We start from the raw sequence: 13,161 nt of genomic DNA on the forward strand, positions 1-13,161 counted from the left end.
AGATCATGACCTGAGCTGAAACCAAGAGTCAGGGGCTTAACCAACCAAGCCACCCAGGCACCCCTAGATACATTTCTTGAGTAGTATGTAAGTCTGGTTCTTGGACTTTCCCAAAGATTCTAAACTACTTAATGCTTGGGGAAAAAAATAATGTTTGCCCTAAAACAGTGAATTCTGTATAATGCACCTAAAGAACCCTGACCAGTACACTTCCTCTCCCTCATTCCCACTCGCCCAATCACTCTTTAAATATTTCAGCTGTTTCTTACATTTTCTTTTTCCAATATTTCTAGACTTTTAGTTTTGGATATTATAGACAGTCATACTATAAAAGATGTAGATTTAACTCTCTTACGCTCCATCCCAACACAGGCCTTCCCTACTCCATCCTCTCGTATAGTTCTATCAGTTTTTTTAGTTAAATCAAGTCTGTATTTTTACCGTGCAAAACTAGTTACAGTGGAGTCATGTCATACACTATGAGTGCATTTACACATAATTTTATTTATTGGGGAGTTAATAACTGTCTCATTGTTTCATTTGCTTGGTTTTATATGTATTTATTCATTCCCAAATTCATTTCCCGCAGTATAAATATCTTCCAAATACACAAAACACATCAGGTACTAAGTCAGATTTCTCTCTTTAGAAATCGTCTTCCTAGAGCCCTCCATATGCTTCCTTGAATCTGGACTGCTTAGTCTTTAGACCACTGCACATTCTGCAGTCTGGGGTTTCTATTTATCATAGTCCTGGGGATTCTCCTTCCCTGTTATGTTAGACCCCGGTTTCCTCTTGTCCCAGTATTTTTTCCTGTTTTACTCCCTTGGGTTGGTGGAGCATACCCACCAGGATCATCCTTTGAGGTTACATTGGAATTTATTAAGTAGCTCACAAAATCTCCAAAAGGACCAGAGAATAGGTTTTGGAGACTGTGCTCCTAGGAACAATACCCAAGTTATCCAACAATCTATATTAAGGTATTGCTATACTTTCTTTGGTCCAAGGTACTAAAGACCATGAGAAATGGACTTTACCAACTACAGTCTGTGGCACAGCTGCCTTTGAAACCTGTCTCTCACCACCTCCTCCAGGAACAGATCCTGCACAAAGTCAATTTTCTCACATTTCTTCAAATTGAGGTCTTCATGGAAGTGTCTGGTGGGAAGAGCCTAGGTCATATGTCTATGTCTTTGCTGAAACAGATCTTGGATAATTGAGTTCTGGCTTCAAACTTGGCAAGGCAGTGGTCCTAATATGTGAATTTCCCAAAATCTAAGAAGGAAATTCAAAGTTGGTCACAAATATAACAACTGTCTACTAAATTTTGCATGCCTGAAAAGGTCTCCCCCCCCACCTTTACTTTTCTCTTTTGGGATTCTGAAGATGAAACTGCTCCATTGAATTCTAGCTTCTAGAAATCCAAAACCAATATGTTTTCTGATCCTTCTTGGGCAACCTGTTTTTAATCTCTTGACACTTTTAGGATATTTCTTTGCTCCTTATTTTCAGAGGTTTCATTAAGATAAGATTTGTAAGTCTTTTTTTTTTTTCTGTCAACTATTGAGCTAGACATTCTGATATAGAAACTCATGTTCTTCATTGCTGTGAAACTTTCTGATAGCCATTTCTTTAATATATTTCTTCCCACTACATATTCAGTTCTCTCTCTCTGTCTCTCTCTCTCTCTCTGGAAATACAACTAGTTGGTTATTAAACCTCTTGGACTGATCCTCTCATTTTCTTATTTTTTTCTCCTATTTTCCATCTCTTTGGTTTTTTGTTATATTTTATTTTCCAAATCTTTTAGCAATTATTTTTAATGTCCCGAAATTATTTTTTGCTCTCTGAATATTCATTTTACTATGGGTTTCTGATATTTTCCATGCCTGTAGGTTTTCTCTTCTCTCTCCAGAAGTATTAATTTTAGGGATCTTTAAAAGTTTCTATTGCTCTCTACATTGTATCTCTTTCCCCTGAATTCACCCTTCTACGATGTTTTGGCTTCTGTCTTTCACGTTAAGTGCTTTCCTCATCGTTATTCTTGCCTTATGTTTAAGAGTCAGGCACTGAAGAGTTGCATTTGCTATGTATGACTGGTAAGCTTCACTGAGAATGCTCTGACAGCATTTCCTTTGGGGATGGGGCAACTGTCAATACCTGTATAATGAAAAACTTTAAATTGATGTATCAATTTCATTTGAAATTGGGGCTCAGGAATTTAATTTTCTGTTTTTGAGAAACATTAAATAACAGAGAAAATTGCATAAACAAAATTTGCATTCCAAACAGAATTGACATTTAGTATTTTGTCATATTTGCTTCAAGTGCATTTTTTTAAAAACAGCTTTATTGAGATATAATTTACAGAACAAATATTTCATCCATGATTAGTGTACAATTCATTAATTTTTGGTATATTTACAAAGCTGTACAACTATTACCATAATCTAGTTTTAGAACATTTGCAACACTCCAGAAAGAAACCTAATGCCCATTTTCAGTCACAACCCATTTCCACCCTCAGCTCCAGGCAACCACTAATCTATCTATAGATTTGCCTATTTTGGACTATATATATATATATATATATATATATAATATATATAAAACTTCATATATCATATGAAGTTTTTTGTGTCTGCCTTGTTCCACTTAGCAGGTTTTTGAGGTTCATCCCTGTTGCAACATGTATCAGTATTTTGTTTCTTTTTATGGTTGAATAATATTCCATTGTTATGAATATACCATATTTTAGTTATCCACTCATCTGTTGATAACATTTGTTTTCATCTTTTGGCTATTATGAATAAGGATGTTAGGAACATTCATGTACAAGACTCTGTGCGGACACGTTTTTATTTTTCTTGTGTAGATACCTGGGAGTGGAATTGCTGGATCACATTGTAACACCTATGGTTTAATGTTTTGAGAAACCGCTACACTGTTTTTCTGAAGGGCCTGCAACATTTTAAATTTCCACCAGCAATATATGAGCATCCTTGTCTTAACATTCTCACCAATACTTGTTATTGTCTTTTTAAAAATAGTACTTCTAGTTCGTATGAAGTATCTTGTAGTTTTGATTTGTCTTTCCTTATTGACTAATTTGATGCTGAGCATTTTTTCCTATGTTCATTGCCATTCATGTATCTTTACTGAAGAAATTTCTATTCAAATTCTTTGCACATTTTTTGAGTTGTCTTATTATGGAGTTGTAAGAGGTCTTTTTATGTCTTGGTTCTAAGTCCCTGTTGAATATATCATTTGCAAATATTTTCTTCCAGTCTGTGGGTTATCATTTCTCTTTCCTATGTCTTTTGAAGTGGACAAGTTTTGAATTTTGATGAAGTACAACTTATTGCTTGTGCTTTTGCCTAGCCCAAGGTCATACAGATATAGTCCTGTTTTCTTCTAAGACTTTTATAGTTTTTGCTTACATTTAGGTCTCTGATAAATTTTGACTTAATTTTTGTATATGGCATGAGGTCGGGATCCAAACTCATTCTTCTGTATGTGGATATCCATTGTTCCAGCAACATTTGTTGAAAAAACTACTCTTTCACTGTTGAATTGTCTTGAAACCTTTGTTGAAATCAACTGGCCATATACATGAAGGTTTATTTGGGGGTCTCAATTTCATTCCATTTAATTGTGTGTGTGAGTGTGTGTGTGTGTGCGCATGCACATGTGTATACACACGTGCATGTGCACACACACACATACCAATGTCTTAATTATAGCAGCTTTATAGTAAGTTTTAAAATCAGGAAGTGTGAGTCCTCCAAATTTTTTGTTCCTTTTCAAGATTGTTTTGGCGACTTCAAGTCATTGTGTTTATGTATCAACTTTTAGTTTCCACGGTTGGGGGGGTGGCACAGAAGGAATTATAATAGGATTGTACAGAACTCATAGATCAATCTGGAATGTACTGCCATCTTAACAAAATTAAGTCTTCTGATCCATCAATATGGAGTATCTTTCCATTTATTTAGCACTTCTTTAATTTAATGTTTGGTAGTTTCCAACGTAGAAATCTTGCACTTTTGTTAAATTTACTCCTAAGCATTTTATTCTTTTGATGCAAACAGAATTGTTTTCTTAATTTCATTTTCAATTCAGATTGCTCATTGCTAGTGTACAGAAATCAACTGATTTCTATATAATGGTCTTGCATCCTGAAATCTTGCTGAACTTACTCATTCTAGTAGTCCTTTAGTGGTTCCTTAAGATTTTCTCTATACAAAATCATGCCATCTGTCAATAAAGATAATTTTATTTCTTCCTTTCCAACTTTGATGCCTTTTTTTCTTGCCTAAATGCCCTAGATTAGAATCTTCAGTGCATGTCGAATAGAAGTAGTGAGAACAGACATCCTGAAAAATCCTATTCCTGCTTCAAGTATTTTTAAATAGAAGAAATAAATGTTTCAGATGATGTAAACCCCAAATCCTAATCTGCTTTTCCTCTCCAGCCCCATAAACAACAACAATTATGAATTTGGTGCATTTCTGATTGGTAGATGTCTTTTCACTTGTATGTGTATATGTGTTGTGTATCAACTAAGAATATGAAGTATTGTTTTGTGTATCTGTTATATTATATAAATGATTTCATTACAAATATGCTATTTTTTCAATTTTAAAATTCCACATTATTTCAATTCATATATACAAATATATATATGTGTGTATATAGTCTGTCATAAGAAAATATTTAACGCATTTCTCTATTAGTGGGTATTTGGATTACTTCCACTTTTTTTTTATTATAAACAATGCTGCATTAAAAACCTTTTACATGTGTTCTTAAAAATTGTATGTGAAAATTTATCTAGGGCACATACTTTTAGGCGATACAGAAAGTATATTTTGTATTTTATTAGGCATGATCAAATTGCTTTACCTAGTGATTTTCATAATTAACACATGCACTAGCAGACTAAGAGAATTTCTCCATACCCCCAGATGCACTTGATAATGTCAAAGCTTTGGTTAACTATCTGATTGGCAAAATAACATGTCCCCTTTTATTTTATTGTGTGGGCTTGTTTCCTGATGAGGTGACATGCTTTTTCATTGATTATTGACCTTCTGTGGGTTTCAGTTTTATGAAGTACCAGTTACATCCTTTGCTCATTTTTTCAGTTAGTTTTGTTTTTCTACTGATTTTGTAAGAATTCCTGTAAGAATTCTTTAAATGTTTTTAAAAGTGATATCAATGCTATGTCTACTGTATTGGTGTAAGTATCCTACCTCATCCTACCATCTCTATTTAAATTTGCTTATGGCAGTTTTTAAGTTATTTTGAAAAATCAAACTTAATAACACTTGTTAATCTTTTCCACTATGATTTGTTTACTTATGCCCTGTTTAAGTAACCCACTGTTTCTTGGAGTCACAAAGATAAAATTTTCTTTTGTTTTCTTTGTATTTCATCTTTATCTGTTTCATTCATTTAGAATGTTGTGTCACTGCAGCTGGGAGGTAGGGATATATATTGTTATTTTTGCTTTTGTTTTTTAAAGAAATCTAATTGTCTACCACCATTTTCCCCCACTGAGTTGGAATCCTCCACTCTCATATTCCAAGTTCCAATATAAGCATGGATCTCTTTCTAAACTTTCCATTCAAGTCCACCGAGTGGCCCATTTCTGTGCTGAGCCTACACCATTTCAATTATAATAGCTTTACAATTACTACTGATAATTGGTAAGGCAAGTCCCTATGTAATTTTCCAGAATTAATTTGGGTAGATTAGTAGAGTTAAATTTCAGCATTAATTTTAGGACACATTTTTCAGCTTCTCCAAAAATCCTATTGATTTGAATTGAAATTTTATGAGTTAGAGAAAAATCTGAGGTACACATAACTCCCATACTGAGAATTCCCATTCATTAATTGATATTTCTCAATTTACTCAGATCTTGTACATATTTCAAAAGAGTTTCAGAATTTTATCCATAAAGATAATGTATCTGTTTGAGTGTATTGTGATGACACTTTTTTCTGTTAATTTTCATTATTTTTTAACTATATATTGTTTCACTTTTACCTCTTTTTCCTATTAGTTATACTAGACTGACCACTGACTCTAGAGTGTTCTGTATTTCCACACAGATGGTGATATTTTATGGAAAAAAAAATACCCCACAAAAATTATTTCTCTTCTTTTCCAGTAGTCATAGTTTTTTTCTTTTTTCTTCTTTCTTTCCTTTTTTTTTTTTTTTAAGCTGGACAGGAATGGAAGTCTTACATAATTAGATATTATCTCTAGTAAAATAGTGAATGTTTACTGATTTAGTAGAAATTCTACATTTATTTCAGATTTTATTAAGAGTGGTTCTTAACTTTAAATTACATCATATCATTTATCACCTAATCTGACACACTTTTGAGAGTGACAGGGACCCAAGAAAGATACACATAAACCAGGACTCTACTAACTGACCAAATATTTGAATATTTGAACAATGTAACATTGTATAGAATATAGAACAATATAGAATATTTGAACAATGCAATCTAAAAATTGACCTAATTGGCATTTTTCAAACTTTATACTCCCAAACCACAAAATGTAATTTTTTTTCAAGCACTATGGAAACTTTACAAAATTGACCATAAAACTGTGGCAATAAAACAAGTTTTAACAAATGTCAAAGGGCTAAAAGCAGGCAGGACATAATTAGAAACAATAAAGTTAAAAATTAATACTAAAAAGACATGTAGAAAACAGTCAATTTTATCAAATTAAAAATAAATTTCTATACAAACCTTTAATCAGAAAGAAATAAAGATGAAATTAGGAACTACTTTATGGGTATTCTGCATTTCTTGTGGGATATTGGTAAAAGGTATTAAAAGTAAGATTTATTGACTTAAATAAATATCTAAGAAAGGAAACAAAAGAAGTCTGAAAAATTCCATCTCAGGAAGTTAGGAAAAAAGCAAAAAAAAAAAAAAAAGGTATAAGAAGAAAATAATAAAAATACAACCAGAAATTGATGAAATATAAAACCAATATAAAATAGAATGAACAAAACCAAAAGTTGGTTTTTTTGAAAAGCTGAATAGAATCAACAAACCTCTGGTGAAAAGAGTTTTTTTTTTTTAATATTTTATTCATTTATTTGAGACAGAGAGTGAAAGAGAGCATAAAAAGGGGGAGAGAGAGAAGGAGAAGCAGACTCCCCACTGAGCCAGGAGCCCGATGCGGGACTCGATCCCAAGTCTCTGGGATCATGACCTGAGCTGAAGTCAGATGCTTAACCATCTGAGCCACCCAGGCACCTCACCTCTGGTTAAAACAGCAAAGACCAAAAATAGAAGGCACAAATAACCAATATCACTAAAGATAAAAATATTATCACTATAACAATGGCAGACATTTAAAAAGAAAAGAAAAGAAAAAAAGGTAGTACAAACAACTTTAACCCAATCAATATATTTTAAAATTCAGATGAAACAAATTCTTAGAAAAACATAATAACAAAATGGACACAAGAAGAACTAGAACACTAAGTACATCTATAACTCTCTTCACAAAGAAAATTCGAAGCCCAGATGACCTAATCAGCAAATTCTACCAAACATTCAAAGAAGAAATAACACCAACCTTAAACAAATTTCCCCAAAGAGACAAATTTCCAACACATTTTATGTTACAATTTTTTAAATATTTTATTTATTTATTTATTTGACAGAGAGAGATCACAAGTAGACAGAGAGGCAGGCAGAGAGAGAGAGAGGGAAGCAGGCTCCCCGCTGAGCAGAGAGCCCGATGCAGGACTCAATCCCAGGACCCTGAGATCATGACCTGAGCTGAAGGCAGTGGCTTAACCCACTGAGCCACCCAGGCGCCCCTATGTTACAAATTTTATGATATAAGTCTCCAACGAGGACACTATGAGAAGGGAACATAATGGGCTAATCTCACTTATGAACATAGATACAAAAGTCATAAAGAGAATTTGAGTAAATTGATTCCTGCAATAAATTCATCATGATCAAGATGGGTTTATTTCAAGAATGAAAAGTTGACGGTTAAACAAAAAACAAATTAACATGTAACACACTAACAGGCTAAAAGAGAACCTCACTAGATGTAGAAAAGTGATAAAACTCACCATCTATTTAGCAAACTAAAAATTTTAGGGAAATTTTATTGAATAAAATGCATCTACCCTAAGCCTTCATGAAACATCATACTTAAGAAGGAAAAGTTAAAAGTTTTTCCTTTCTGATCAGGAAAAAGACAAGGATGCCTGTGATTTCTTTATTCAACCTTGCCCTGGATGTCCTATCCAACAAAAGACATCAAAGAAAAAAAAGAGGGGGAGGGGAAAGATTGGAAAGGAAGAAACAAAGTTGTCATTATTCCTAGATATCACTGCATATGTGAAAAATCCAAAAGACCTATAAATAAGCTATTTTAATTAATAAGAGGGTTTGGAAAGTTCTCTGAATTTAAAATAGCAATACATAAAAAACAATTTATATAAACCAGCACCAATTAGACAGCAAAATTTAAGAACAAGGGGACGCCTGGGTGGCTCAGTTGGTTAAGCAGCTGCCTTCGGCTCAGGTCATGATCCCAGTGTCCTGCATGAGTCCCGCATCCTGCTGAGCAAGGAGCCCGCTTCTCCCTCTGCCTACCATTCTGTCCGCCTGTACTCGCTCTCTCTCCCTCTCTCTCTCTGACAAATAAATAAATAAAATCTTTAAAAAAAAATTTTAAGAACAAGGCCATTTACAATAGTATTAAAAATTTAGCGGCTGAGGCTAAAGCTAACAAAATTTTGCAAGTCTTCTGTAAAGATAGTAACACAAATTACTTAGAGGCAATTAAAGTAGACTTCAGTGAATCAAAAGACATAACCTATTAAAAGATTTAAAGATTCAATATTGTTGAATTGTCAATTCTTCTTATATTGATCAATAGATTCAATGTTATTCTAATCAAAATCCCAAAAGTATTTTTGTAGAACATACACACTTTATATTGAGGCACAAAGGGCCAGGAATCATAAAAGAGAGACAAGACTAGAAGACTTGCTTTACCAGATTTCAAGCCCCCTCTGTCACACTATGCACAAAAATGAATTCCTAGTGGGACTGTGTAGGCTATAACTATAAGACTTTCAGAAAATAATATCCAAGAATATCTATATAACTGTAAAGTAGGGAAGATTTCTCAATACCATGCACTAAATAGAAAGGAAAAGACCAATCAGTCAAAATACCCAAATATTAAAGACTTTTTATATGTCAAAATATGCCAAAATGAGGAGCCAAGAAATGGAAAATACACATGTAGCACAAATAAGTGACAGAACTGACGCCTAAGGTATTAAGAGCTCAGAGGAACCAACAGAAAAAAGATTTAAAGAGATACATCACAAAAGAAATCCAAATGGACATTAAACATATGTAAAGTGATTGGTAATCAAGAAAATGCAAATTCAGACCTCAATAAGAGATTACTATCACCCACCAGGTGAGTGGAAAGCTGGATAGTATCAAGTGTGGTGCAACTATGGAACAAGAACAAGAATGGGATATATACAAACGAAATGTACACACATGCATCTCTGCACATTCATAAGAAGGTTCATAGTAGCATTATTTCTAACACCCATGCTGGAAGACATAACTGTTAGAATAAATAACATATACTGTGTATTTTTACACAATGAAATTCTATGTAGACTACTACAGCTACACAATAAACACAATTCATTCATATAAACATTTTGGATACTTACATAAAGTTCAAAAATTGTCAAAACTAAATATCATTAAGAAATATATATAAGCATTCATTGAAACTTATTTGGGTGCTATTTGATTAAAATTTGTAAATCTTTAATGTTTATTAAATATGATGTGTGTTTTCTTGTTTTAAAGGATTTTCTATAAATCTATAAATGCAATATACAAATATATATGCATATATAAATGCAATAAGGATATTTATCTACACGCACAATGCATCAATGTTGTTAATCTGTCTGCTTGACCTATCAATCTGAGAAAAATGTCCTTTAAAAAAATTCCCATTGTAATTGTGTTTTTCCTTTTAATTCTTTATTTTTGCTTTATTTTTCCAGACTATGTAGTTAGTTGCATACTTTTTCATGACTGTAATATTTTCCTAGTGGATTTTTCTTTATGATTCAATAAAGATGGCCCTATTCATGTCCTTGTTAATGCTATTCTGTTTAAAAAATCCTTTTGATAATTCATTCTGTTTAAAAAATCCTTTTGATAATTCAAATACATAGTTTTTGGTTGGAATTGCTTAGAATTTGCCTGGTATGCCTGTCTATTTTTCCCCATTTTAGTTGCTTAGTTTTAACTGTTTTTTAGTATGTTCATTTTTAACTATCTAGATAATTATGGGCTGGCCAACTAATGAGGTAGCCATGTGCTCAGATTATGTAAAAGGTGGTTAAAGTGTACTATTATATAGTAAGCTAGCCTGGACCAGCAGCAAATTTCATTTTGAAGCTGGGTCATCTGTCTGGGCCCCAGAGCACCTTCATTTAAAATCAGGAATTTGTTGGTGTAAAGCAAGCTACTTTTTTTTCCCTATTCTTGTCAAAACAAAGTTTTAGCTTTCGTCTTAGAAAATTAGTCATTTTCTACCTAAAAAATTTAAACAAATGCCATTATGCTTATATATTTATGTTCACTTTTAAATGTGATTTCTGAGTTGTGATCACTGGGTTTTTCCCCTTCATTTTCTTATTAAAAGCCTCAAGGAAACATTTTCAAGTAAAGTTTTCAGCTTGTGGGTTGGTAACTTTGTAAAGGAGAGGGTTTACTGGAATTAGGGACAATGATTCAATTGAAAGAAGAGGGAGGTTGGGTTAAATTACAGTTGTGATTGGACTGAGGGTAGGGCTGACCGAATTAGAATTTTGATAATACATATATAGCCTGATTGCCATATGACTTCTCATTTAGTGATTCTTTCCTGAAAAGAAACCATCTTTCTTGGCGTATCTTCATGTCAAACCTGGATTTCAGACTAGCCGAATGTAAATTACTTTTTTCTCCTTTAAAATATAAAAGAGATTAAGGCAACAACTTTTTACATCAAAATGTGATTTTTTTTTTTCTTAAAACTCATTCACTCACCATCTCACTCATTTATTCATCCATCCATTCATTCATTTACTTATTTGGAAAAAATTTGTGGGCACCTCTTGGTGTCAGGCACTATTTTAGATGCTTGGCCTACATCACTGGGATAAACAAAGATTCTGCTCTGGTAGAATTTGTATTTTACATGGAATAGGTAGAGAAGGAAATAATACACATAAATTACACAGGATCATGAAGATGATACATGCTATATGTAAAAAAGAAAAGCATAGCAGAATAAGCAAGAAAAGGAGTACAGGATGTTGGGGGACCAAGGGGGAAGATGGTCGCAACTTTAAATAGGATGGTCACGGTTGGGTGACCTCATTTAAACAGAGACCTGAATAAGACAAGTAAGAGGGCTCTTGGCCAAGAAATAGCTAATGCAAGGGCCCTAAGGCAGGAGCTCTGAGCAAATAGCACCAGGAAGGCATGTAGCCTAGAGAGGCATGAGCAAGAGAGGACATCAGTTAGGTAGGGGAGAGTCTTGCAGGTCACTGTGAGCACCTTTTATTTTTACTATGAGAGAAATAGGGAGCCAATGCCTGTTGTCTAACTAGATCCCCTTTTCTCCCGATCCCGTACAACTGTATTGTTAATTTTTAAAAATTATTGCCAATCTGATACTATAATGTGATAATTCATTATTGGTTTACTTTCATTTTCCTCACAGGGAGGTTGCATGTATTTTATACTTATTGTTTCTTTGGAATTGATTTCTTTGAATGGCCAGTTTATATTCCGTGCCCATTTTTTTAATTGGGTTATTTGTATTTTGTTCTATTAGTATATTAGTTTGTTATATTAGTGTATTAGTAGTAGCAGTAGTAGTAACCTTTTATACATTATAGGCATGACAAAATTTACCTGTTCATCTTTTGACTTTGTTTTGAACATCTGCAAAAATATTAAAATTTTGTATAGATAAATTTTTACAATTACTTCTTTTATAGCTCTTAGGTGTTTTGCTTTGCTCAAACAATCTTTACAAACTCTAGGCTATACAACTAGTTCTTAAGTTTCTTAGATTTTTAAGGTTTTTTTTCCTTTTGGATATTTAATTCAGCAGGACATAGTGTCTGTAAAAGCTTTTTTTAAATTATTTTTTAAGATTTTATTTATTTATTTGACAGAGAGAGATCACAAGTAGGCAGAGAGGCAGGCAAAGAGAGGAGGAAGCAGGCTCCCTGCTGAGCAGAGAGCCCAACATGGGGCTCGAACCCAGCACCCCAGGATCATGACCTGAGCCAAGGCTTTTACCCCACTGAGCCACCCAGGCACCCCTCTGTGGAAGCTTTGAAGCTGGAACTCCTACATTACATCGTGCTACAAGGATAGTCAGTTTTGCAAACATAGTTATTATATAAAACATCCCTTTCACACTGAATTAAAATCCTACCTTTGTCATTAAAATGAAGGAGTTTTTAAGGTTAAGCTATATTACATCATATCCAAAACCTGGTAAGACATTCTAGAAGGGATGGATTCATAGATTACAGGAGAGAGAAAATATAGCAGGATGCCAGTTAATAAGAAGGTTGGAGGGATTGGGACCCAGACCATAAGGGAGAGGGCTTAGGTCACCCCATCTCTCTCTACTAACCCACAGAAAGCTAAGGGTATGGGCACAGTCATAGGCAGCTTGCTAGATCTGCTGAAGAGCACATGAGAAATCCTTATTTAAGAACTTCTATTTTCCCAGAGAAGTCAGATCATCTACACCTCAGGAAGAAGATGAGAAGGGGAAAGAGGGTGGAAGAGGGGCGTAGATTTGAAAAAAGAAGGGAATGTGGGAAATTCTATCATTGCAGAGCAGTGGTTTGGCAGGCAGAATTTAGGGCACAACTGGATTTCTGTGGTAATGGGTTTCAAAGGAGAATTCTTGGGAGGCTATATACGATTTTTGCTAGGAAGGATAGCTAATAAGGTGAATTTTAAGTTTTTGGTAAACTTTTAGTTTCTTTTGCTAATATTTTCAAACCATTTAAGTCAAAGGCTTTTAGTTTCATTT

General features: G+C 33.6%; 1 protein-coding gene across 1 annotated transcript in view; it reads right to left on the reverse strand.

Annotated features, from left to right (window-relative positions):
* Positions 1–13,161, reverse strand: part of KDM4D (lysine demethylase 4D) — a 31,369-nt gene that overhangs the window by 15,632 nt on the left and 2,576 nt on the right. The gene's annotated exons all lie outside the window — the stretch shown is intronic.

Source organism: Mustela putorius, unplaced genomic scaffold (assembly GCF_011764305.1).
Source record: "Mustela putorius furo isolate JIRA1106 unplaced genomic scaffold, ASM1176430v1.1 tig00001069_pilon_pilon_pilon, whole genome shotgun sequence".
NCBI lineage: Eukaryota > Metazoa > Chordata > Mammalia > Carnivora > Mustelidae > Mustela > Mustela putorius.